Raw genomic sequence first — 25,605 nt, forward strand, 5'->3', positions numbered from 1 at the left:
GAAAGCCTGCACGCAGCAACGAAGACCCAATGCAGCCAAAAATAAAATAAATAAATTTATTAAAAAAATAATAATAAATATAGAGTTACCATGTGACTCACCAGTTCCACTCCTGGGTATACACCCAAGAGAACTGAAAACACATATCCACCCAAAACCCTGTACTCAGATGTTCATAGCAGCCCTATTCATGAGAGGCAAAAAGTAAAAACAAGCCGAATGTCCATAAACTGACGGATGGACAAATAAAATGGGGACTATGCACATAACAGAATACTATTTGGAAATAAAGAAGAATCAAGTACTGATAATGCTACAATAGCACTTGGAAACATTATGCTAAGTGTAAAAGCCAGTCATAAAGGACCACCTATTGTATAATTCCTTTTACAAGAAATGTCTAGAAGAGGGAAATCTATAAAACTATGGCTTATATTTATGAACTGAATGTCAGAAAAATCTGTCATTCATTCGTTCACTCATCCATCAGTACAGCCACCCAACCATCAGTACATCCATCCATCCATCAGTATGTCCAACCATCCATCAGTACATTCACCCATCCATGCACCAATATGGCGTCAGACACCCACAGGCACTATGTCCTGTGCTAAGAGGTGAGGATAAGAAGGTGTAGCCCAGCTCTGCCTTCCAAGCGCTGATAGTTTTGTGGAGCAGAAGACCTTCAACAAACAGACAAATGAAAAACTGCAGCTGTGACAAGTGTGACAAATGAGAAGTGGGTGGTATTATAAAATTATGCAATAATCTGAGAAACTTGGCTTGGTCCTTGGGTTGGGGCATTTGAGAAAGGCATCTATTGAGGGACAGAGGAGTCGAAATCTGGAGGTGAAATGGGAGTGCAGGTTGGAGAGGGCAAAGGGAGAGCATGCTAATCGGGAAAACAGAACTCCTGAGCAGTGGTTCTCTGGCAGGAGACAACCTGGGCATCGGAAAAAGGCCTTTGTGATGGAGCCAGAAGACAAGACAAAGTGGTGAGAGAGAAGCCCAGAGAGGGAGGCAGGGGCCTGGCCAGGCAGGGTCTCTAAGACTGTCATGGGTTCAAATGTGTGCCCTCAAAAAGATGTATTGATGTCCCAGCCCCTAGCATCTCAGAATGTGACTTTATTTGGAAATAGGGTTGCTGCAGATGCAATTAGTTAAGATGAGGTCACACTGGAGCCAGGTGGGCACTTAAGACACAGACACACAAAGGGAAAACCATGAGAGGACAGAGGCAGAGACTGGAGTGATGCGGCTGTGCACCAAGGAATGCCAAGGACTGAAGGCCGCCTCAGAAGAGGCACGGAAGGGTTCTCCCCTACAGCCTCCAGAGGGAAGACGCCCTGCCGACACCTTGATTTTGGACTTCTAGGCTCCAGAACTGTTAGGCAATAGCTTTTTGTTGTTCTAAGCTGCCTAGTTTGTTGTACTTTGTTACAGCATTGGCAGGAAACTAATACAGAGGCCATTCTAGAATTTTGGGTTTTGTCCCAAAATTCTAGAGCACTGGGTAGGCATGGCAAGAATTGAAGCAAGGGACTTCCCTGCTGGCGCAGTGGTTAAGAATCCGCCTGCCAGTGCAGGGGACACGGGTTCAAGCCCTGGTCCAGGAAGATCCCACATGCCGTGGAGCAACTAAGCCCGTGCGCCACAACTACTAAGCCTGTGCTCTAGAGCCCACGAGCCACAACTACTGAAGTCTGCACGCCTAGAGCCCGTGCTCCACAACAAGAGAAGCCACTACAATGAGAAGCCCGCACACCGCAACAAAGAATAGCCCCCGCTTGCTGCAACAAAGACCATGCGCAGCGACAAAGGCCCAACATAGCCAAAAATAAATTAATTAATTTTTTTAAAAAAAGAAAATGTATTAAAAAAAAGAATTGAAGCAAGGTGGGGAGGGGCTACATTGGGAAGATGGGTTGGGAGAGGAGGCAAGAGTGCATGCGCTGAGACTAGTTAGGTGACTGAAGGGAACTAGTTAGGAGCCTAGTTAAGAGACTAGTTAAGAGTTTAGTTGCCCAGGAGAGAGATGACAGTAGTTTGGAACAGGGGTTGAGGGTTCAAGATGAAGCCTATAGAATGGATTTTGGATCCCAGTGGTGAGCAAGAGACAGAGGCATGTCACCAACGGCTCCAAGGCTTCTGGCAGCTCAACTGGATGGAGGATGGCACCAATCACTGAGCAGGCAAACCGCAGGGAAGGCAGACTCCACTTAGCACAGGGCCTGACAGCAGATTAAGATTCGACATAGTAACACACACACACACGATAAAGCCCTTTTTCTTTATATATATATAGGATTATAAATAATACACCCTGCAATGCTTTTTAGTTTTACAGAGTAATATTTCTGGGTATCTGCTATACAAATCAGCACGTGGAAGCTGACCTCTTTCTTATTAATGCCTGATAATCCATTGTACGAATGTAGTTTAATTTATTGAACCAATCTCCTCTTGATGCATTTAGCCTGTTCCCAGATTTTAAGTTATTTGATGGCAGATTTTTCACATTTTTTTAAAAACCTGACCCCCAAAAGAAATACATATTTACACTGAGATATAGCATGCACACAAATCACACACACACACACGCACACACAAGTATGTGTATTGGGTTGGCCAAAAAGTTCATTCGGGTTTTTCACAGGCTCTTACAGAAAACCCCAAACAAACTTTTTGGTCAACCCTACGTGTGTGTGTGTGTGTGTGTATATATATATGTATATATATATATATATATACCAAAACTTTTATAAAACAGCACATACCCTTCCTATGTGTCATGTACTCCATTCCATTCCATTCCTTTTTTTTTTTTTTAATAAATTTATTTATTTTTGGCTGCGCTGGGTCTAGTTGTGGCGAGCAGGGCCTACTCTTCATTGCGCTGCACAGGCTTCCTACTGAGGTGGCTTCTCTTGTTGAGGAGCATGTGCTCTAGGAGCGTGAGCTTCCATAGTTGCAGCACACAGGCTCAGTAGTTGTGGCTCGCGGGCTCTAGAGCACAGGCTCAGCAGTTGTGGCACATGGGCTTAGATGCTCTGCGGCATGTGGGATCTTTCAGACCAGGGCTCGAACCTGTGTCCCCTGCATTGGCAGGCGGATTCTTAATTACTGTGCCACCAGGGAGGTCCCATTCCATTCCATCCTATAAAGAAAGTGATGGTTGGGACCTGCTGATGGCTCTCACCACCTATTGTTAGGTCACAACCTGCAGTTTGAAAAACACTTTCAGTGCATATTTATTAAAGGAAAAGGGAAAATGCTTACTTATACTCTACTCTTCTGAATACTTTCTGAATACAAGTTATTTAATCCTTACAAAGTCCCAATGGGCTAGGAACTATTGTTCTTCCCACTTTTCAGATGTCAAAACTGAGGCAGAGAGAGGTTGGACAAGTTGCCCAAGGTCACAAACTAGTAGGTGCCTTGCTTCAAACCCCGGCAGTCTAAAGGCAGTTTATTTTCTTAACCATCAGCCTACGGTACTTCCTCTAGTCTCAGGAACTGATGTGAAACTAACCAAGTATTTAGAAATGCACAGTTCTAAATAGCCTAATTCGGGGTTTCACTATATCTCATTTGGGGTATGTCTATTCCTTTACAAGATAGTCAAGCAGCACGTGGCAAGTGTACACTGCTATTCACATACCTTGATGATTATAGAAACTAAACAATAACGCCCCTAAGTTATCAATCTCCTCCAGAAACTCACCATCAGCAACACACACACACACAGGGTCCCAAACCCCCAAACCCTCAACCCCCCAAATGACCAATGACAACCACTAACAGTGTTGGACTTGTAATAAGATTACAGAAGCACTTCTGATTCAGAGGGAGTGTGGAGCTTCCCTATTATTTATTGATTTCCCCCCAAAGTTATCAAGTTCTAAAGCTTAATTATTGGTGTAATAGTTAGCCAAGATGTTTGGAGAATTGTAAGCTCCTTTAGCTAATGCATGGCATATGTCGGAGGGATTCAGCTAATTCACATATCTGTCTTCTCTATTAATAGTGAAGGTTACATGCCAATTATCCAGGCTTCAATCAGCCTGTTTGGATACAATAGAGGCAGTGTTCACACACTTGATGTGCCACATTCCTTCCCGACATCAGAAGCAGCTGGTCCAGATAAAGACCACTGGGGTTTTGATATTTAGGAATCACGTCTATGGAAGAGCTGGGATTGAGGCTTGATTGCTACATAGACTGCAGGTATCTTTAACCTGGTTTCTTTTGAAAAACGTGTAGTGGGTTTGTAGTTCACCGATCTTTAAACATTTCTTGTTCAGATTTGTTGGGTGGGTGGGTGGAGGTGCTGAGGAAGAGGAGAGAGACAAAGGCACCAATAGCTTAAATGACAAAGGAGAGAATAATAGGAATGGGTGAATGGATTCCAATAAAATAACCCACACATTCTTGTGCCCAGTTTTAGAACCAAGCAGGCTAAGACACTTTCCGCTTAAGATTTCAACCTTGTGTGTTGAAAAAATATATATACGTATGTGTGTGTGTGGGTTATATATATATATATTTCACCTCCATGTTTTCTTTTTTTTCCTTTTCATTTATTTTTTTCCCCCTGCTTCAGAAACTGGACTAGAAGTGCTGTAATCTCATCAGAAAATGCTGCTTCCAGTGGTATTTTAAAGCAGGAACAGAAGCAAAAGTGTCTGGAATCACTCGAGAAAGCCCCAGATCTCCTGAGAGCCATTCTCGAATTTTTGTTGGCACAGAGCATGGATCAGTGATCAGGGAGTTAAAATGGCAGATGTTGGGGATTTTAGGGGGAGGGGAGGCAGATACCTGAGACTCTCCAGCAATTTTTCCTACCCTTCTCCTCACCTCCATTTCTCAGACCACAATATTAAAACAGCGCTGCTCCCCACTTGCCTAAGGTCACACAGCCCAACACTGGCATGACTGTAAACAAACAATCCAAAACAGCCAGTCCCCGGCCCTGCCTCCCAGGCTGTTTGCTTGTCCTGCCGACATCACCCAAATACTACAGCAGACCACGATACCTTAAAAAAAATTACCGACAGCTAATAGACACCAGGCAGATACAACACACCAGCAGCCGTTGTTTTCTGTGCTATGTCAGCTCAGCGTGTATTTTTTCCCACCCTCCCAGATGAAAATACAGTAATTAACTCCATGCAGAGGGGGGATGGGGGAGGAAACTTTTTTTTCTTTTTTTTCTCCATAGACTTGAAAAGAAATTCTAGCAGATACTTTGGCTGAACATGAAAAGGGAGAGGCTGCTTACAGCCGTCCAAATAAAGTGCTAGGTTGGTGAAGCTCCACAGGCCGAGTTGGTTATTTCACGGCATGAAAAGCAGACATTTATCTGTTCCCATGGAGATGTGTTTTCTACTAGTCAATCAGGCACTGAGGAGGTCACACAATAGCCGGTAGATCCTTTTTTCATCTTGAGAGACAGTCGAGTCCCCCTTTATTTTAACATTTCACCTTAATTTAAAGGAATCTAAATGATGTCTCAGAAATACCTGCAAACACAGACATTATAATTTCAAGGGATCCAAAAAACTCCAGCTGCCAACGAGGAAGACGGGGCGTGACCGACACCAGCCCCCCCCACCCCCAGCTCCTCCAATTTCAAATCTTAGGCTATTCTGTCACACTCCTTATTTGTATAAATTTGGCTTCTCGACTTGACCCCTCCCCCCGAATAAAATAATAAGGTCGTGACTTAAATGTTGAAAATTTCCAAACAACTGTTGGGAAGCAAGAAGGGACCTTTCAAACAGAACATCGTGGAAGCAAGAATAAGCTGCCCTAGAAAAGAGAAAAAAAAAAAACCTAAAGCGCTGGAAGTTGGATAAGCTGTAAACTTCGTTCCCGGCATTTCCTTGCCCGAAAAGTGCACATGCAGAAATGATTAGGGCTGCTATTTGACCTTCTGTGTTTGTTATCAATCCCAGAAAACAGATCATGTCCATTTGCAAAATATGTTTATTTCAGTAGGTGAACTGCAGTGTAAGCGCCTGGAAACTGGGACTCACATAGACTTCAAACTCTATTTTTCCAAGTGTGTCTTTCCCCACTCCGTTTTCACACATGCCTAAGGCAGAAGAAAATCTAAGAGGTCTTCCTAGCCTAGAGCTGAGAAGGGAGAGGGTATTTCCATGGCACCGTATCCGAGGCAGACTATCAAATAGGACTTCAACAGAAGCCCGTTCACAGGACGGCTGCATCACAGAAAACAGCAGACAGCAGCCAGAGTCAGGATTTTATCATGAAGTCATTTCATTCTTGTTAATGGAGTCATTCAAGTGCAGCTCACAGTGCAAGGCAGGAAAGTAAACACGGTATGACTTCTGCTCCCAAGCCCAGCCTGCCGCCTGGCTTTGCGTGTCCACGCTCCTGAAGGCAGGTGGGTCCCCCAACAGACACCAGCTGGGCCACCTCGGGAAGCCGCTCAGAGCAGTCCCGGCAAGCAGTATTTAGGGGAAGGGGAGAAACTCCAGCCTCCCTAATAATGTATAATGTCCCACTGTTAAGGAGGCAAAAAGCAGAAATCTACCTTGAGGGTTCTTGCGAGTTTGATTTCCCTGGGAAGACATGGCCCACATTTCTCCTGTACTGTGGGTCAGTATTTGACCATTTCCTTCTCTTTCCTTCTCATTTCAGCTTTTAAAATTTAAAAATCGAAGTCATATGTCATCTCTAGTATAAAATTAAGGTAAAATACTCAAAGTTCCTCATTCCCTTTCCTCACCTGTGCTAGTTCATGATCTCGATCGAGCTAGCTCAAAACTACTTGTAATATATCTTTCCAGACATGTTCCATAAATATGCACGTTTGTGTGTGTGTGTATACACACACATACTCTTTGTTTTAAATATACCACTGGAATCCTATTTATAGACACTACTATACAACTTTTTTTTTAAACTTAAAATATCTAGCAGCAATTTTCTATGTCTACATGCATTTTTAAAAATTATAAGTTTTTGAGAAAAATGAGGCAATACATGTTTCTGGGTTGAGGGGAGCAGAGAATTCAAGTTAAAGGGCTTGTGGGGAAGGGTGAACCTCCCCCCCTCCCCGCAGACAATCGCTGTTAGGGTTAAGTGGGTCAGGAACAATCTCCACATAGATCAGCACATATGTTTATCCAACACTCACACTCTTCTGTCTTTACCAAGTATCTTTCACCTTCCATTTTTCACTTAGATCTCTTGAAGAGCGGTCCATGTTAGAAAAAATTGACGTTTAAATGGTGGCATAGTATTTCCTTGAAGGCTGTTCCTTAATGTATTTCACTTGCCTTTTTGGATGGGCTTTGGGTGGATTTCAGGCATCCTCTAGTCTCTTGTCCATCCTGTGAGTCTTTGCTCAACACACTCACCTCTTCCTGAAAAGAACTCCTTTACCCTACACCTGTCCTCAACTTTCCTTCATCCAAAGAATTGACTGAATTAACTTAAAAAACAGGTTTAAGAGAGTATTATTAACCCATTAAAAATCTATTCTGAACACGTTTGCCTCCCTGTAGTTTTTAATCTTTCCTCCAGCTTGAGAGTGAGAGGCTCATGAAAAAGAAAAAACAAGTCGTGTTTCCCCCCAACCCAGGAGTCGGCCAAGCCCAGCTCACGCGTGGCATCCCGCGCCTATTACAAAACGCATGCTTCATATTGGGTAATTCCCTCCCATTTACTCCTTTTATCTTGGGCTCAAAGAAAGATCGCAGCTCACTCTTACAACTTAGGTACAGCTTCCTGCCCTTTTTTGTGTGCAAGAGTGACGGCATTGGGGATTTAGAACAAAGTGTGTCCTTGGAAAGAAGTGGGTGGGGTTTTACGTTCAGTAGGTTGGTGAGGGAACCCCCCTCCGGGGGGGAGGGGTCTGCTTTCATTATCCAGTTGGAAACCCGGTGAAATCATGGATACGAGGTCTTTTTGTTCTTTGTCTTTGCAGTGTGTACTGCATATTTCTGTGACGCCCGGGAAGAAGGAAATTTGAGTTAAAGAGCAGGGTAGCTCCACATGCCTTGAAACAACTCAGCTAATTGAAAAATTTAATTCAGGAAGAGATGCAAGGAGGCCAAAACGAAAGAGGAACTGGGCCTGTCGATGTTCAGAGCAGGAAAACCGAAGAAGTTATCATCCCCAAGTTAAAAAATTATGTGGGGCTGGAAAATATGTGGCCTGCCCTATTTGTCATTGAAATTCACAATCTCATTTGCTGTTTATCTTGAGGCTTGGGGAGCTAGCCCGCTGGTTAAAAAAAGAGGCGAGGTTTAGGAAGAAATGCTAGTAATAAGAAAGGGAGGATTAGAAACCCCAGAGAGAATGGAAGGTGTAAATAATATGTGGGCATTTGACAATCAGCACAAAGAAATGAGAGACAAAGCCCATGACTGATGCCAGAAATCCTAAAAACTCAAGTGGGAAGTCCAGACATAAGAAAAACATCCCAAAGAAAAGAAGAAAACAAAATCCATCCCAGGAGATCTTTTTCCTCTGTGATGTTAGTTCACAGAGTAAATAAAGGTTGGTCTTGCCATGGTGCTCACATGAGCAGCGCTGTAGTCAAAGGAACGAGCTTCATGATATGCCTTCAAGGGCTCTCTCCAGGCCAGCTTGAGACTTTGGACAAAAAGGGTAAACCTGGGGGACAGAGTTTTCCTCCAAAAAGGAGTCTAGATTTGGAGCAAAAGGAGTACTTGGCAGGGGCAGAGTTATCCCTCTCCCCAAAGAGACCAATCTATTTGGGTCACCTGTCCACTTTTGCTCTTTTTTTTTTTTTTTTCCTCCTAGGAAAAAAGCTTAGCCAAAAGCTAAGGTGGGACCAAGTTAAACTCGCTGGACAAGGAAAATCTCTTCCAGAGGCTGCCTGCGGTCGAGTGTGACACCTCCTAAATGCATGACGTAGCAGGTTGCTATCTCTACCATGAGAGAAGAAGCAGCATTTATAGAAACCTTACATGGAATGATTTATACATGGATCCATTTTACCCTCCAAACCAAATGAAGTGGTATAGTTATGTCCATTTGATAGATAAATGGAGACTCAGCCAGATCACCAGCTGGAAAATTGTAGAGACAAAAAGTAATTCTAGGTCAGGGGTTGGTAATTACAGCCTGATGGATAAATCCAGCTCAAGGCCTGTTTTTGTAAATAAAGTTTTATTGGAACACAGCCATGCTCATTTGGTTATATATTGCCTTTGACTGCTTTTTGAGCTACAATGGCAGAGACACTATGGCTTGCAAAACCTATGATATTTAATAATTATTCCTTTACAAAAGAAGTTTGCAGATCCTTGCTCTAGATCACCTGAGTCCATGCTCTTAAACCCATGTGTTTTCTTCTGCTCTAAAAATGCCTCTTTTTTTTTTTTTTAATGTGTTGCTTAACAGGAAAAATGAATCTAAAATGTCAGAAATAGTAATTGTTATCGGGAACTGAATCTGTTAGAAACCCAAGAATATGTAAAACAAAAACAAATAATACGTGACTGAATGACCCCCAAATCCTGACCTCAAACACCATACTCTTTCGCCTCTAAGAGGAGGTTGGTTTTGATTGTCCATCCTTTCATTCAATTTTTACCTACTTGGGTACCTACCATGAATCAGGTACAGCACTTGGTTCCCGAGGAGGGCTAAGGAAGGAATTAAACAGGACAGATGGGATGGAGAGTGTCAAAGTTGGGTGTAGCAATAGGGGATGGGGAAGCTAAGGAAGAGACCTGAGTAGAGGTCGCAGGTGAAGATCTAGACTCCAGAAGAAAGTTGCAGACAGAGGACAGAATAAAGGCACATTCCTTGAGATGGGAAGGGTCGTGGTATGTTGAGGAGTTTTGTTGGTTCTTTCTAGCTCTCAGCCATGAGGCTGTCATTAAGACCTGCCCAAGCTTGAAGGTCTCAGGTGCTGCTCTCCAGGTGCAGGCTTAGCAGAGGGGTTATCCTCAGATCTAAGACATCTGGCTCTGACTTCCTAACGCTGCTACTTCCTTCCCCTTGTCAGACAGGGGAGCAAGATGCTCCTCACTTATTTGTGACTGGAAATAATAATAATAATTACCAATTACTAAGTACGTGCCATGTATTGTACTAACTGCTTAATTGTATTATCTCATTTAATCTGCAAAGCAACCCAATGGATTTCTGTAGAACAGTAGTCTCAAAGCAGGAGGATGTTACACGGATAGTATTAAGGGAATTACTTTCTAGAATCTACAAGTTTATGCTTACATTTGCTTATTCCTAAGCCTGTCTGGGAATGCTCCTGCATGCCTAAGTTCACACTGGTCACAATAACGCTTTTTCTACATTACAGAGAAGTCTGAGGTGGTGGTGGGAGGGCAGAGTACCCCCAGCAACTCTATGGAGCATTGAGGGGGTAGGTGCTGCAATAGTCTTCAAGGTAACAAACAAAGGGACTAATCCAAACGTTGGTTTTGTGAAACCCACCTTTGATGATTAATCGAGGCACCTAAATGGGGGCATTCTATATTACTTTATGTCACCTGCATTTCTTTCTAGAGAGCATTCCAAACCATGACAGAAGTTTAATAATACTGTTTATTCTTATAAATGGAACTGGAATGTTTTCTAGAACCATCAAATATTTCAGGATACACTGGATATGTCTCAGGATAAAAAAACTTATCTGTATATTTTCAGATTTAGTGCATGCTATTCAATACGTCAGTTAAAACTTATCAAGTCATACAATGAATTATGGATTGCAATTACTGTCACTCTCTGTATTATTTTTTCATACAAAATGTTTACTATTTTCTTTTTTAAAATTTTGTTTATTTATTTATTTGGCTGTGATGTGCGGTATGCGGGATCTTAGTTCCCTGACCAGGGATCGAACCCACACCCCCTGCATTGGGAGCGCGGAGCCTTAACCATGGGATCACCAGGGAAGTCCCAAAATGCTTACTATTTTCTATTTCTTGTTAAGACAAAATGGGCTTATTTGAATTGTGGTAGAAAAATTTAAGATGTCAATTAAAAATACGCAAGGGACTACATATTATTTTTTTCAAAATTATGTTTAGCAGATCCTGATTGTTGTCTACCTAATAGTAATCACTAATTATTTTCTTTGCTAATAAAACACAATTTACATGCACACACATACATGTATTTTTGACCTTACACTTTATTTATTTTTTTTATTGGAGTATAGTTGTTTTACAATGTTGTGTTAGTTTCTACTGTACAGCAAAGTGAAGCAGAGTTCCCTGTGCTATACAGCAGGTTCTCATTAGTTATCTATTTTATCACATTCGTATATTTTTACTTTTAATTTTCTTGACTGTTATGTGCTTCAGGGAAAGCTAGAACCTCAACAGTCCCAGGGGATGGAGTTTTGATTGGTCAGTATCAGTGGTTCTCAACCTTGGCCACAGGTCAGATCATCTTCAGAGCTTTAACAAATTGTCAGTGCCTGGACCCCACTCCCAACTATGGTTAAATTAGTCTAAGCAGTTAAGATAATTTTATTTCTGTTACTAATAACTGATTAAGGAATTGCCATACAACAAAATTCTGACCAATGAGAGGTAAAGTAAGTGGGCTGGGGTACGTCTCTGGGAAAGTTATTCTTGCTCATGAAAAGATAAACAAGGGAAAAAATGTTCTCTCTTCCCATTTTTAGACTTTTTTAAGGTGAATAAATGCCACCAGGTGCTGTGGCAGTCATTTTGTGGCTATAAGAGGCAAACCTGAAGTTCAAAGCCAATACACTGAGGCGGGCAGAACAAGATCAAAAGAATCTGGGACTAGAATAACTGAATTAACCAACCCGGGAGCTGCCCTATCAGGAGGACATTTATGCCATATTTTAGTTGGGTTCTCTCTTTCCTGAAGGCCTAAACATTTTCAATTTTATACAATAAGGAAAGTGGAACACAGAGAGGTTATGCTCTCTCTCTGCAGTCACACAGCTGGTGAGTGAGAAGACCAGGGTTTGAATTTATCTGAATGTAGCTCCTGTACTCTGAATGACTAAGGTATAGAACAGGGATCAGCAAACTATGGATTGTGGGCCGAACTCCACCTGTTTTTGTGAATAAGGTTTTACTGAAACACAGCCAGACCCAGTGATTTTACGCATTGTCTGTGGGTGCTTTTCGCGCTACTAGAGCAGAGTAGTTGTGAGAGACATTGTACGGCACATGAAGCCTAAAACATTTACTGTCTGGCTCTTAATGGAAAAAGTTTGCAGGCCCCTGCTGGTGTAAACCAATCATGGTAATCTTATCTTTATCAGTGATTGTCTAGGGGGAATTATATAAACCACTTTGGGCCAATAAGACTTAAAGAGAATTCTGCTGGGGGGACACTTCTGAGAAAGACATTCTCCCATCAAAAGAGCTGTTCAGGAAGCTCCCTTCTTCTTGCCTCTGAATGAGGATAAGGTGATGGAGCTGCAGCAGGCACCTTAAATTCACAAAGGGAGAGAGTGTAAACACATGGAAGTTGGCAGAGAAGAAATACGGAAAGAGGCTAAATCCTCGATGACATCTTTAATCCTCCTATCCAACGTTGTAACTCCCTACACCGCGAGATTCCGTGTTGTGTTAGATAATAAATAAAGTCACTTTTTACAGGCTGTTCCGTTACTTGCTGCCGAATGTATCCCATAGGATACAAACACTGCATCTGAAATCACGATTCTTAGTTTACACTTAAGAAACCCAAAGTTCAGGGAGATAAAAGGACTTGCCCAATGCCCTGTGCATCAAGCTAAGTCTGTCCAGATCCAATGACAATCCCTGTTCCATTACCCCTTGATAGTAACATATAAACTCTTGGCATTTGGGGCTTTGTTTATATATGTAAAAACTCCGTAATCAAAGGAGAATGAACACTGAGTGCAACTGGGGTTCCTTACCTGACAGTTATTTCCTCTTCTTCCCTACTAACAGAAACTGCATTTAGTTTGGCCAGCAATTCACCCAGTCCAAGGGATGAAGGATATCTGACCTAAGCCAGTCATGAAATTCTTTTTCCCCTTTGTGGGAAGTTTTACCCCCTAAATATTCTGATCCCAGGATGGGTCTGGGTGAGGCAGGAGAGCCTGCACTTCCTATGAGCTCCCAGGTGAGGCCGATGCTTCTTTCCACAGAAGTCTTTGACTAGCGCTATTCTGTATTACACATAGATAAACTTTCTCTGTAAAGCGCCAGATAGTAAATATTTTAGGTTTTGTACGCCAGATAGTCTCTGTTGCAACTACTCAACTCTGCTGTTGCAACAGCTCAAAAGCAGCCACAGACAACACCTAAAGGAGTGGGTGTGGCTGTGTTCCAATAAAACTTTATTTACAAAAACAGATGGAGGGCTGGATTTCACCTGCGGGCCACAGTTTGCTGACCCCTGGCTTAGACTAATCAAGGTTCATGTCCTGGTCCTAGGCCCATCTTCTGTGACTACATTGCTGACTAAAAGCTGGACCAGCAGCAATTCTCTTAGAAAGACAGACACGGGTGATGGCACTTGGGTACCAGGTAAATTGTTATGATCTGAGCCAATGTGCATGGAACAGTTCTTAGGTTATTTCTGGCAGAGGTGAGAGTTAGCTGTTTTCCTACAGTCTGGCTACAGGTTGTCGTAAAATCAAGTCTCTGTCCAAATTCTGCTACTCTTACAGCCAAACATTCCTTAGCAAAGCAGACACAACAATTCATACAACCTGTTCTGGAAGGCTGATGAAGTCCTAGCACTCTATTCTTTCAGGTGCTCTGGTCACACCCTAAATAAGAGGTTCACTCCAGGCAGGCATAACAACATTCTAAAAGTAGGATTCCGTGCTCACTGGTCAGCATGACATAATCAGAACTCCTCCTAAACTAGTTGCTGGACACCGAATTAACTTGGGAGGAGAGGGGGAAGGGTGTAGGTGGATGGGTTGTTATATATCCTGTAATGCATGCTAGTCAACTCACAAGGCTCCAATACTTTTAGTTTCACCAATGCAAATCCATTTCTAATATCATCATGCTAATTAACTAGTCCCTAGTTTTACCAGTGAAAAGCCTGTATCTGAATTGCAAGAAGCCCTTGCAGCTGCTGCTGGAGGGTGGTCATTTAGCCACAGTGTTTGCTAACTATCTCTAAACAATTCCCTCTCCATCGTCAATTAGCTGACCACACTCCTACAGCTGAATTTGGACTAACTGCACGGACAGTTTATCGCACTGGTTATATGGAAGTGTCTTAAAGTATAGACTCTGTACTGAGAGGGAACCACCTGAGTCTGCTGTTTGTTGCAGGAATACAGATGACCTGTTTCAAATCCTGGCTGAGAGGGGATACGCAAAGAAAAAAAAAAGGGTGCCATTGTTACTGTTCAGAGAACTTGTAAGAAGTAAAGTAATACCAGCTTTTGTTTTATGAACTAACTCTTAGCCCTATGGCTGTGTCTTACGTAATTTTCTAACTCTGCAAGGTAGAGGTACAGATAAGGAAAACACAGCACAGATGAATGAACAAACTTGTCCTTGGCTCTGCTATCAGGGAAGCTGGGTTCAAATCTAATCTGTCACTTACTAGCTTACTAGGTAAGTGGCTAATGCTCTTTACAGGCTCCGGTAGCACAACTCTAGGTGTCCCCTTGGTTAGAATACGGTGCTGTTGGCTTTGCTTTTTGGAGTTGTCCAGCAGTGGCCTCATGTGTAAAATGGAGACAATAATGATTATGACAATTAAGGAAACGCAGCATCTGCACATGGTGAGCGTTCAGTACGTTTTGTCTGCTGTTATCCTTAGCCCGACTTTCAGATAAGATTCAGGCTCAGAGAGCTGAAGTAATTTTCCCAAAGACAGAGGCAGAGCCTGCGAAAATAACAGCAAAACAACAGTGCCACCCACTCTAAAGTAAGATATTCCAGGGGGATGGGCAAATCTTTTATCTTAGGCTTTGAGGAAAGGTAAGGACACCTATCAGAGGTCCGGTTTTCCATTTAAATGAGAAAACTGGAAAAATATTTAAACATGGCCTTTGGCCAATGTAGACTCAGTTAGATCCCAAAGCTAGTTATCAGAGTTCTTGCTCTCATGTGTCCAGCAGAGAAAGTTCTGAGATTATGTGTTCTCGTCAGCTGTAGTGGGTGTTTATCCTTTTTTTAGTCGCCCACCATCTGAACCCACTTCTTAAACTTAGGGAGTTACTCCCCAGTGATTCGTGGTACGAATCAGCCCACTTCTCACCATAGAAACTGAAAATGTTGAAAACTGATTTCCAGTCTCCCTTGCAGCTGACTTAGGGCAATGTCAATCTCCTTTCCTGGAGAGTTTATAGGAGGGAGACTATTTCCTGTCATTTCCTGCAGAGCAAGAAAGAATTGTGGTTGAGAGTGCAGGGCTGGGATTCTGAAAGCTTGCATCTAAAAACTTTACTCTAGAACTTACAAAGTGGGTGATATGGGACAAGTGACTTAAACGCTCTGAGCCTCAGTTTCCTCATCTGTGAAATGGGCATGAGACCCACCTCCTAAAGGAGTTATAAAGATTAAAGCAGTGCTCAGTACCCGTTAGCAATGTCAAGCCTTGTTTAGTGGAAGAAAGGCGTGGACCAGTGCGACACCTCTCAGACAGTAACATGCACATGAATCACCTGGACGGCTTGCTGAAGGCATGTTCACACTCAGTTGGTCTGGAGTGGGCCTGAGACTCTGCATTTCTAACAAGCTCCCAGGGGATGCTGCTGCTGCTGCTGGTCCCCTGACCACACTGGAGAAAGCCTGGTCTCAAGAGTATCCCTCAAGAACTCTTCAGTTCCCCTTTTCCATTTTCAGTGGCTATATATTTAAATTCCAGCTTCCTTTTCTTTTTTTTTGGCTTTTGTTACATTTTGAGTGATGACTTTTCCTAGCCTGGGTTCCTCTAATTCTGACTGTTTTCCCCCACTTTACTCTTCATTTAATAAAGATGAACTGAGCTGCTGCTCCCGCCCTGCTGGTTATGCTCAATTAGGCAGCCTGTTTATTGCCTTGTAATATCTATCATAATCAGATTAGACATTTATTTTCTTAGTCGATTGTCTCCTGCATTCAAATGTGGGCACCATGATGAGCTAGCATCATGTCTGTCTTGATCAGGGGTTTGTAAACTATGGCTCATGGGCCAAATTTGGCCCTTTGTCTTTTTTTTGTAAATAAAGTTTTATTGGAACACAGCCATGCCCATTCTTTCATGTATTGTCCATGGCAGCTTTTGCTCTGCAACAGCAAAGTTGAGTAGTTGTGATAGACAACGTATACCAAAAAGTGATGATATTTACCCCTTTCAGAAAACGTGTGCTACCTCCCCATGTGGTTATTGGCCGACTGCTCTAGTGCAGTGCCTGGCACTTGGTGGGCACTCAGCAAATACTTTTTGACCATATTAAGTGCCCTTTCCAGGCATTAATTATCTCATTTAATCCTCCTTACCACTCAGTGAGCTAGAGTCTATTAAGGGTCCACAGACCTGAAACTCCAAAATCATACTTAAAAAAAAAAAAACAACGAATTTGACAGCAAAATCTGATTTGATCTGACCTGACTCATTTGGCTGCAAAGTATGACCTGAACGAATGTGAAGCTATTGATTGCCTATATTTACCTCCCTAATTCAACCTGTGTATGTTTCCCTGCAAACACATCAGTGAGGTGGATTAGGGGTGCTGCCCCAGGCCCTGCTGGAGATGCTCTGTAACACATGACACAGCACTACGTTCCACTTCTAAAATCCAAATATCCTGAATTCCAAAGCATATTCAGCTATAAGGGTTTGGATAAAAGATGCAGATGTGTATTCTTCCTTATTTCAAAGCTGAGGAATAGAGAGAGTAAACTAAACTAAAAATGTTTATGCAGTGGGTGGCAGAGCCCGGATGTGAATCCAGGAATCTGACCCCTGAGTTGTGTCTGTTAACTAGGCTCTCTTAGGAGAGGGGCTGGTGCTCCTCGACTGGATGAACTGAAGGTAAATGAAACTGACTGGGCCTTGTTCCCACCCCTGGGCTGCTTTGCCTGCTGCTGGGGAGATTCCTGCCTTTCCTCTGTCAGAACATCTTTCCAGGCCAATGTTGCAGTTATAAATGTGCATGTAAAACATGCAGTGCAACACACACACACACACACACACACACACACACACACACACGCACACACACACACCCTCAGAAAGGAGCTACACACGATTCTATTTCCTGGAGCTTTGTGGCTGCCTGCTGTTTTCAGTAATCTCATCTGTATGAATCAGGTGACAAAACCCACTAGTAACCAGGCAGGGGAAAGAAAGCAGATGCTTTTCCAGACGGGCAGGATTGAGCTGGGCAGTTTGTCATTGTGGTTAAACTCTGCCTCCATCAAGACACGTCCCCTTGTGAAAAATCATTACTGTTTTCTCTCTCTGGCTTCGGGAGCTGCTCTGGTCCTGGACACTCAAAAGCCACAGCTAACAGGAAAAGTGTAATTTGTCTGTTAGGTACAAAGACAAGAATAGGGCGATGGGGTATAGTGATGCAGCTTCCAAAAGCTTGAAGGCATTATTTCCTCCAGACAAGGGGGGAAGTGAGCCTCCTCTCGCGTGCTTCAACGCTTCCTTAAGAAGTTGCCTCTAGAAGGCAGTGGAAAATTAACACGGTTTAAGTGTACAAGAGTGTCTCCAAAAAAGCTCAGAGGAGTGAGATGGGCTACAGCTTGGCCAGGGGCTGACACTGTTGATTGAACACAGTTGTAGGCGGGTGAATACTATATAATTTTCACTTTGTTTAAAAAAAGCCATATATCTACATATGTGTGTGTGCACATGAATGTGTGTAAAAATACAGAAAAAGGATAAGAATAATACACCCTCAGCGTTAACACAGGAAGTAAATGAGAAACAGGCGGGGGTGGAGGAAGGCTTGTGTGTCAGAGGGCAATTTTCTGTTTTCAGTCATATACACTGCAGTATCCTTCCATTGCTGTGTAATCAAAAAATAAATAAAAGCGAATAAAATTAACTTGCAAAAACAAATGAACAAACAAACAAAAACACCCTAAGGCATCACTTCAAAATAAACAGAAATCCCTTTAACTTCTAAGAATTAGGAGGCTCCAGACACAAAAGGACTTCCTGGTTTGGGGCATTCCTAGTTCGATCATTTTTGGAAGCTGACTTTGAATGCTACCCCACCCCCGGAACAAGGTGGACTCCTTAACATTGTTATTGAAACTTGCCTGTTGGGCAAAAAGGAAATGTTTAATTTCTTCCTCTTTCTCATACTCTATTTAAAGTAATTAGCATTAAAAAAAGAATAGGAATCATCCAAAATGACTGATGATCTTTATAATTCGTCCTTTAAAACACACATCCTACTAGATTAAGGCATCAGATCCTACCTTTGAATACTAAAAAGCAAAATCACATCTAAAAGCCAAACTTTTTAACAATCTACAAGGGCAAAGAATCTGAAAAAAAGAATATATATATGTATAAGTGAATCACTTTGCTGTACACCTGAAACTAACGCAACACTGTAAATCAACTCTACTCCAATAAAAATAAATAAAAACCAACCTTTTTCAGAGACTAAGAGAGGGATGCACTAGCTCCTGGAGGCCCTTTCGATTACGTACAAAAACATTTTGATCTGGTTAATCTACCGTAAAATAACGTGCTTGCCTTTTTATTTTCAGGTTATTTTTCAGTTGAAGTTTCACTAGGTTGTCTGTTACTATTTTCACTTTATTTTTTATAAATCACGTTAAATAGGAAATAGAAGGTGAAGGAGCCTGAGGCGGGTGGTGGTGGTGAGACTGAGGAAGGGGTTCCCTCTTCCCGCATACATCTCTATCTGCACAGACAACGGGAATTCAGCAAAATGGTGACTGCTGGCCGGCAAGGCGCAAACTGAGCAGCTTTTCCAGCTATGAATCTGAAACTGGCTTCTCTTAGGAGAACAGTATGCTTAATTACTGAAGCTTTAATCGTATGTGCTGAAAGAATAAATGACCAGCATGGGCGGATCTTAAAGATTTGTGAAGCCAGCAAATTATTCTCTCAAGGCTGGGACTTTCAACCTTACAGGATGTACCTCTGGTCGGCAAGAGTTTGTCAAAATCCCTGAGGTTTGCAGACTTAGGGAACTCTGTTAGAAAAGGTCTATTTGCACCCACCTTTTAGAATGTGTTTTTATTAAATGAGGATCATGCAAGAAATTTTGTTTTCATTCAATCAAATGAGGTAAAGACTTTCTTTTGAAAGTCTCATCCAAATGTTAGGTTGTGTTCCTGTCCTTTTCAGAGCACTATTGTCATATTATTTCTTATCTGATCCTCATAGCAACCTGGAGGCTGTCAGAGTAAACAACCTCTGTGTTACAGGTGAGGAGAGAGAGGCATGAAAGGTTAATTCATGCACGTAAACAATTGGCCAGAGAGTGTTTAGGATTCCCACCTCTTTTGTTCAACCTTTTCAGCAGAGGCAGGTATAATTTCTATCAGATTTTATTCAGGTGGAGTTCAGTCAACTCCAGGGTTCACCTGTGCTAAATGTTCTGGAGAAACTTCCAAGAGTACAATAAAATTCAAAGCAGAAGTTTACTTAAGTATGATTTCCCCTCCAAATACCTACTTTAGACTTTGGGGAAGGGACTAATTTTACCTTTGTCATCAGGTACACACCATGAGCGTCTGCAAGCCCCGCCAGGAACTCGTCTATTTTTACTTTATTATCTGAGTTGACTGTACAGCTGTTGATCTTAGAGGACCACACTAGATCGCTGTGAGTGGGCGGCAAGATGATTCTGCAAATATAGATAGTAATCTGAGACAATCACAGGCTCCCTTTTACTCTAGGGGTGTGCCCCTTCATTTACAGAAAGGAAGACTGAATCACAGAATGGAAAACAACTATGACACAGCAAGTCTATAGCAGAGCAGGAAACAAAAGAATGGGATCAACTCTTACTTCCCTGCTTAACTTTTTATTTTTATATAAATTTATTTATTTTATTTATTTATTTTTGGCTGCGTTGAGTCTTCGTTGCTGCACACCGGCTTTCTCTGGTTGCGGCGAGCAGGGGCTACTCTTCGTTGTGGTGCACGGGCTTCTCATTGTGGTAGCTTCTCTTGTTGTGGAGCACGGGCTCTAGGCGCACGGGCTTCAGTAGTTGTGGCTCTCGGGCTCTAGAGCGCAGGCTCGGTAGTTGTGGCACACGGGCTTAGTTGCTTCGCGGAATGTGGAATCTTCCTGGGCCAGGGCTTGAACCCGTGTCCCCTGCGTTGGCAGGCAGATTCTTAACCACTGCGCCACCAGGGAAGCCCTCCCTGCTTAACTTTTAGACTAAATTTTCTTGAAGGTAGACTTTGATCCAAAACTTTGAGTCCTTTTTCATTAAAACAGAAACTCAAAAGGTAGTACCTAGATGTCTAAATGGATGATTTGCTGGGTTTTGCTGAAGGGAAAACAAAACTAACCTCGTCCAAATGTAAAATACTGAAGTCAAGAATTTAGTGGTGGTGAGGGGCAAGTAATAGGTTTCAAGCATGTTCAAAAGTGATGTAAAATTAGCAACAATAATAAAACTAATAATAATGGCTAATAATCATAGCTCACTTACAGTTGTATGTCAGGCACTGCTGTAGGTGCTTTGCAAGTAGTAATTCATTTAATGCTCACATCAACTCTATAAGGTAGATATTATTATTATCCTCACTATAAAGTTGAGAAAATTGAAGTACAGTGAGGCTAACAAAATTTTCCAAGGCCGGTAATGAAGAAACACTCTTCCTATCCTTGCCCTGGTGATGATTGCAAACATGGTCTTAGGCATCTATTAACTCAATTTTAGTTGGTTTCACCAACCCTCGTCCATTTGGTACCTTTGAAAACTGGAAAATGTGCTCGCTCAAAGCAGATGCTACCTCTCTGAGCCGACGGCTTGACAGGCCCACTTCAGGGGCCTCCGCATGGCAGATGGAGGAGGGGCTACATTTCAGTTGACCCTCACTTCTCTGCGCCGGGTCCCCTTGTGTAAGGCCGACCTTCACGTTTGCGGTGGTGCCGGGGCACCACACATACTAGTTCCGAGACTTCAGGCAACGTCTCCGAGTCTCTGTTTCTCCGTTTAACACTCAGGATGCTGCTGCTGACTTTAGGGGCTTGTGGGGACGATCAAACACTGAATTTCCTTGGCACATGGGAAGCACTAAGGAGGCAAAATCAAACATGAGACAGTTACCTTGCACCTCCTGTTGGGTCATAAACTCCCTGGAGACAGAGAGTAGACACATAGAGACGCATTTTGAAATGCTCTGGACTCCATATCACAGCAAAGGCACTGGTGTCCTATAAGCAATAGATCATATCTTCAATTCTTATCACTGAAAGATGTTGAATAACTTGTATGATTAGGTTATGCTATTAACGAACTCCCTTCCTTAGACTGCTGTCACGAGAGCACCATACTGAAATAAACATAGGCGGTACCACTAAATTTGGGAATTGTCTTCAGAATGCCTTTCACTGAGTTTGAACGGGCTCAACAGATATGATGTGTGATGTGAAACAAGCTAGTGTGGGTGATCAGATGGCCTCTGCGGACATCCCCGAGCTGCCACTTTAAAGCTGTGTGACTCTGGACACATTTCTTAGCCGTGTTCCGCATTACTTTCCTCCTCATCTGTAAAATGGGGTAACAACAGCTCCTTATAGACTTGTGAGGTGGAAATGAGAAAAATCCACATAAAATGTGTCACACCATCCATGGCAAATAGTAAGTGCTCAAAAGATGTTCGCTGGCTTAGTCATTGATGATGATGGTTAAACAGAACATAGACTGAAGGGCAACAATGGCATTTTCTGATTCTTTTAAAAGTTCTCTAAGTTCAACCTCTCAGGAAACTACCCTCAATAGATCCACATTAAATGATTGATCTGTGTTGTCTCTGCTGCCTTCTTACAGGAGGCAATATTTTTTCTTCAACCAGTAGATGAGTGTAAAGTTTAATTCCAGACTTCCATGTGAGTTTCTGTCGCTAGGAGGAAGATCGAGGGCAGAAGATCAGCTGGCATCTTTCACTGCTTAACTGCCAGGACTAGGGCTCTTGGAAGCTCAAGTCAAGGGTGAACGGTTCTTGTTTCCGTTAGCATTTTGGCTCTGGCTTTTCTTTCTCTGGATGCATCAAAGGCCAAGGCCTCGTGTGAACTTGGAAGGTTGATGAAAGCCAGTAAAGGTATTTCTTTCTCCATTTGCTCATTTGTTAAGTTAAATGCATGAATGACGCAACTCCACTATATACTTTTGTACATTGAGAGGACTTCCCCTGAGCTCTGCTGAGCTAACTGGATTAGAAGAGGTCACTTCAAGCTTTCCTCACACAGAACATCCAGGCTCCTCTATGTAGCACATACTACTGGTTGCCTAACAAGTTGCCTTGGCTGCATGTAGTAAGAACTACCAAATGGTGGTTAACCAACAGGATATTTTCCTCCTTCACATAATAAGAAGTTTAGATTCCAGGGCTGGTGGAACATTCCAAGGAAGTTCCCAAGGATGCCAACTCCTTCTGCCTTCCTGGTGCAGACATCCTTTGCATGTGGCCCTCAGCTTCATGATTCCATGAGAACTGTTCCATTGCAAGACTGGGACATAGTCCATCAGAGAAGCAGAGGAGAAAGTAACAAGTGTGCATGCCAGCAGAATCTATGCTTTTTTATCAAGAGAAAAATTTTGCAAGGGAACTTGGGAAATGAGGTTTTTTAAAGCTGAGCGTAATGGCACCCTGAATAACCTTAGGTAGGATTCTGTTAATAAAAAAGAATAAAGGGACTTCTCCAGTGGTCCAGTGGTAAAGAATCCGCCTTCCAATGCAGGGAACGCGGGTTTGATCCCTGGTCAAGGAACTAAGACCCCACATGCCTCGGGGCAAGTAAGCCTGTGCACCTGCCACTTGCTGCGTGAACTTGGCCAAGGTGCTGAGCCTCTGTTTCTTCATGGATAAAATGTCTTTTAAAAAAGATAACTCATCCACTTGTCATTGGAGACAAATAAGATCACGAACATGACACATCAAGGGTGTCATGTCAGGTGAGCCCGTAAGTGGTGCGGTATTATTGGGCAACAGATAAAGGCAGTTGCTCTGAACCAGAAGCCCGGTGTCTTCACTTTTCCCAGGTGAGAGCTTTGAAATGAGACGTGAACTATTTCATCAGGAAAAATGTGGAAGAATGGTGAAAAACATAAAACTAAACACATATCTCGAAACCGCTGTCTGCCCAGGTCGGTGGTAAGAAAACGAGAACATTCTGCATACACAGATGTTATTAAAGATGATGTTTGCCAGAGTGTCGGATCCCAAGCCATCTGCCACCGCAAATCCTCCTGCGTTCCTTTGAAGAAAAGCTTATTTCCTCCTCCTTCCCTCCTAAGGTTGACCAGTATAAATACTGCTAATAGCAATAGAGTGAAAGAATAATCCCACTCAGCTATTTTTAGTTTCCCCTTGAAGTCTTACATTTCACATTTTAAGTTTGTTTTTAAAGTTCTCTTCCAACCTAAATAAACCCAGGCTCAGAAATGAAAGGACTTAGGTTATTACTTTCTGATTCTCCAAGGAGACGGCAAGGAGGCCAACTTCCCGTGGAATTCTCAGCGAGTGTGTCTGCCTTGAAGATGATCCGGGCCATGCCAGCAACTGCGACTCGCTGTGCTGCATCACCAGCTGCTCCTTGAGAGCGGGAGCCACCACCTGACAGGCGTCCGGCTTTCTCTGACCTTTCAAGGTAACCCACTAGGGCTTCCCTGGTGGTGCAGGGGTTGAGAGTCCGCCTGCCGATACAGGGGACACGGGTTTGAGCCCTGGTCCAGGAAGATCCCACATGTCGTGGAGCAACTAAGCCTGTGCACCACAACTACTGAGCCTGCACTCTAGAGCCCATGAGCCACAACTACTGAGCCTGCACTCTAGAGCAAGCACACCACGACTACTGAGGCTGCGAGCCACAACAACTGAAGCCTGCGAGCCTAGAGCCCGTGCTCCGCAACGAAGAGTAGCCCCTGCTCACCGCAACTAGAGAAAGCCCGCGCACAACAGCAACGAAGACCCAACGCAGCCGAAAATAAATAAATTAATTAATTAATTAAAAAGAAAAGAAGGTAACAGTAAAATATAATCTCTCAGGACTTTCCATCCAGATTCTGTAAAACCTTTCTGTTGGGATTTCCTCATCCTTTGCTGATAAAAGGAAGCACATCATTTCATTCACTCATTCATTCATTCATTCCACAAATAATTATGAGGTGCCTACTGTATGCCTGGTACTGCGCTCAAAAGTCCCTGCTCTTAGGCCACTCCTTTTCTACTAGGGGAGCTACTAAAGCACTAATAAATAACAAATGAATGAACTTATAAATCAATACAGAATTGACTAGATTGCCTGTTATATTTATTGTAACTACAATACATAAAATAACTGTGTTTATTAATACACGACAACCTTGACAGAGTACTTATTACATGCTGGGTGGTACCCTAAGCTCTTTATATATGAACTCATTTTAGGCTTCCCTATTTTACAAATGGGAATCTAAGAAACCAAAAGGTTAAGTATCTTTTCAAAAGTCCCACAGCCAGTTGAATGGCCAGCAGGATGTGAAGGTTGGTCCTATGGATTTAGGGTCTGTCTTGTAACGATACGACTGTCGGTCTTAAGTCTGATCTTTAAGGCAGCCCAAGAACAAGTGGACAGGACGATGGCAGGAAGTGACAAGTGGCCCGGAGCAGGGCGAGCTGGGGGTGAGGAGCGTGACTGGTGGGTCGGGCGGGGGCTGCGTTCAGGGCAGGTGGGCCAGGCAGAGCCCTGATGAACAGAAAGGCCACACGTGTGACCAGGGCATGTGACTGGGGTAAGCTGCCTAATAGGGAGCCGAGGTGGGGGGACAAGTAGGCAGAAGGGTGGATCCTGGTGGGTTTTTAATTCAACTGCCCTTCAAAAAAGGAAGTTCCTTAGTGGACCGTCCTGGGTTTTGTGGGGGCCTGTGGTGGCTGGCACTTGTCACAGCGCTCAAGGATATGCAGAACACATATTTCACATCACCCCTTGGAGCTGAAAACCTTTAAGCATTTCTGACTCTTTCCTTCTTTCGTAAGTCTCTGAGCATAACTGAGTCACCTGAATGACTGGTGGTCTGACCTGGGTTACAATTCAGGACCTAGTGGCGCATGTTTAACTCCAGTGAACTTGTAATCGTTTGCATGGCACTTACACTCACCTCAAGTCTTCCCCAAAGCAGTGTTTCCTTGGTTGTGGTTTAAAAATAAATTCTGAAGATTAGGTTATTTTCCTATGATTTACATGATGTCTAAAAATGGGGCACGGGAGCCAAAAGTCGGAAGAAAAGGAGGTATAGGCTTTATGCAATCCTTTTCCAGTGCATCAGGACTTTTCTGTCATTTGTGTTTGCCTCCGCAGTGGGACTCTTTATAGACCTGTGGCTTGGGCAGGGAAATAAAAGGCTCAAGTTAAGGGAAACTAAATAGCCTGGCCAACGACCAAACACTCTGCAACAAAAATGCCTGCACTGGCACCACTTGGAATTGATGCAATTGGTTAACAGTCTGAGCA

Source organism: Grampus griseus (assembly GCF_964374135.1).
Source record: "Grampus griseus genome assembly, chromosome: 14".
NCBI classification, from domain to species: domain Eukaryota; kingdom Metazoa; phylum Chordata; class Mammalia; order Artiodactyla; family Delphinidae; genus Grampus; species Grampus griseus.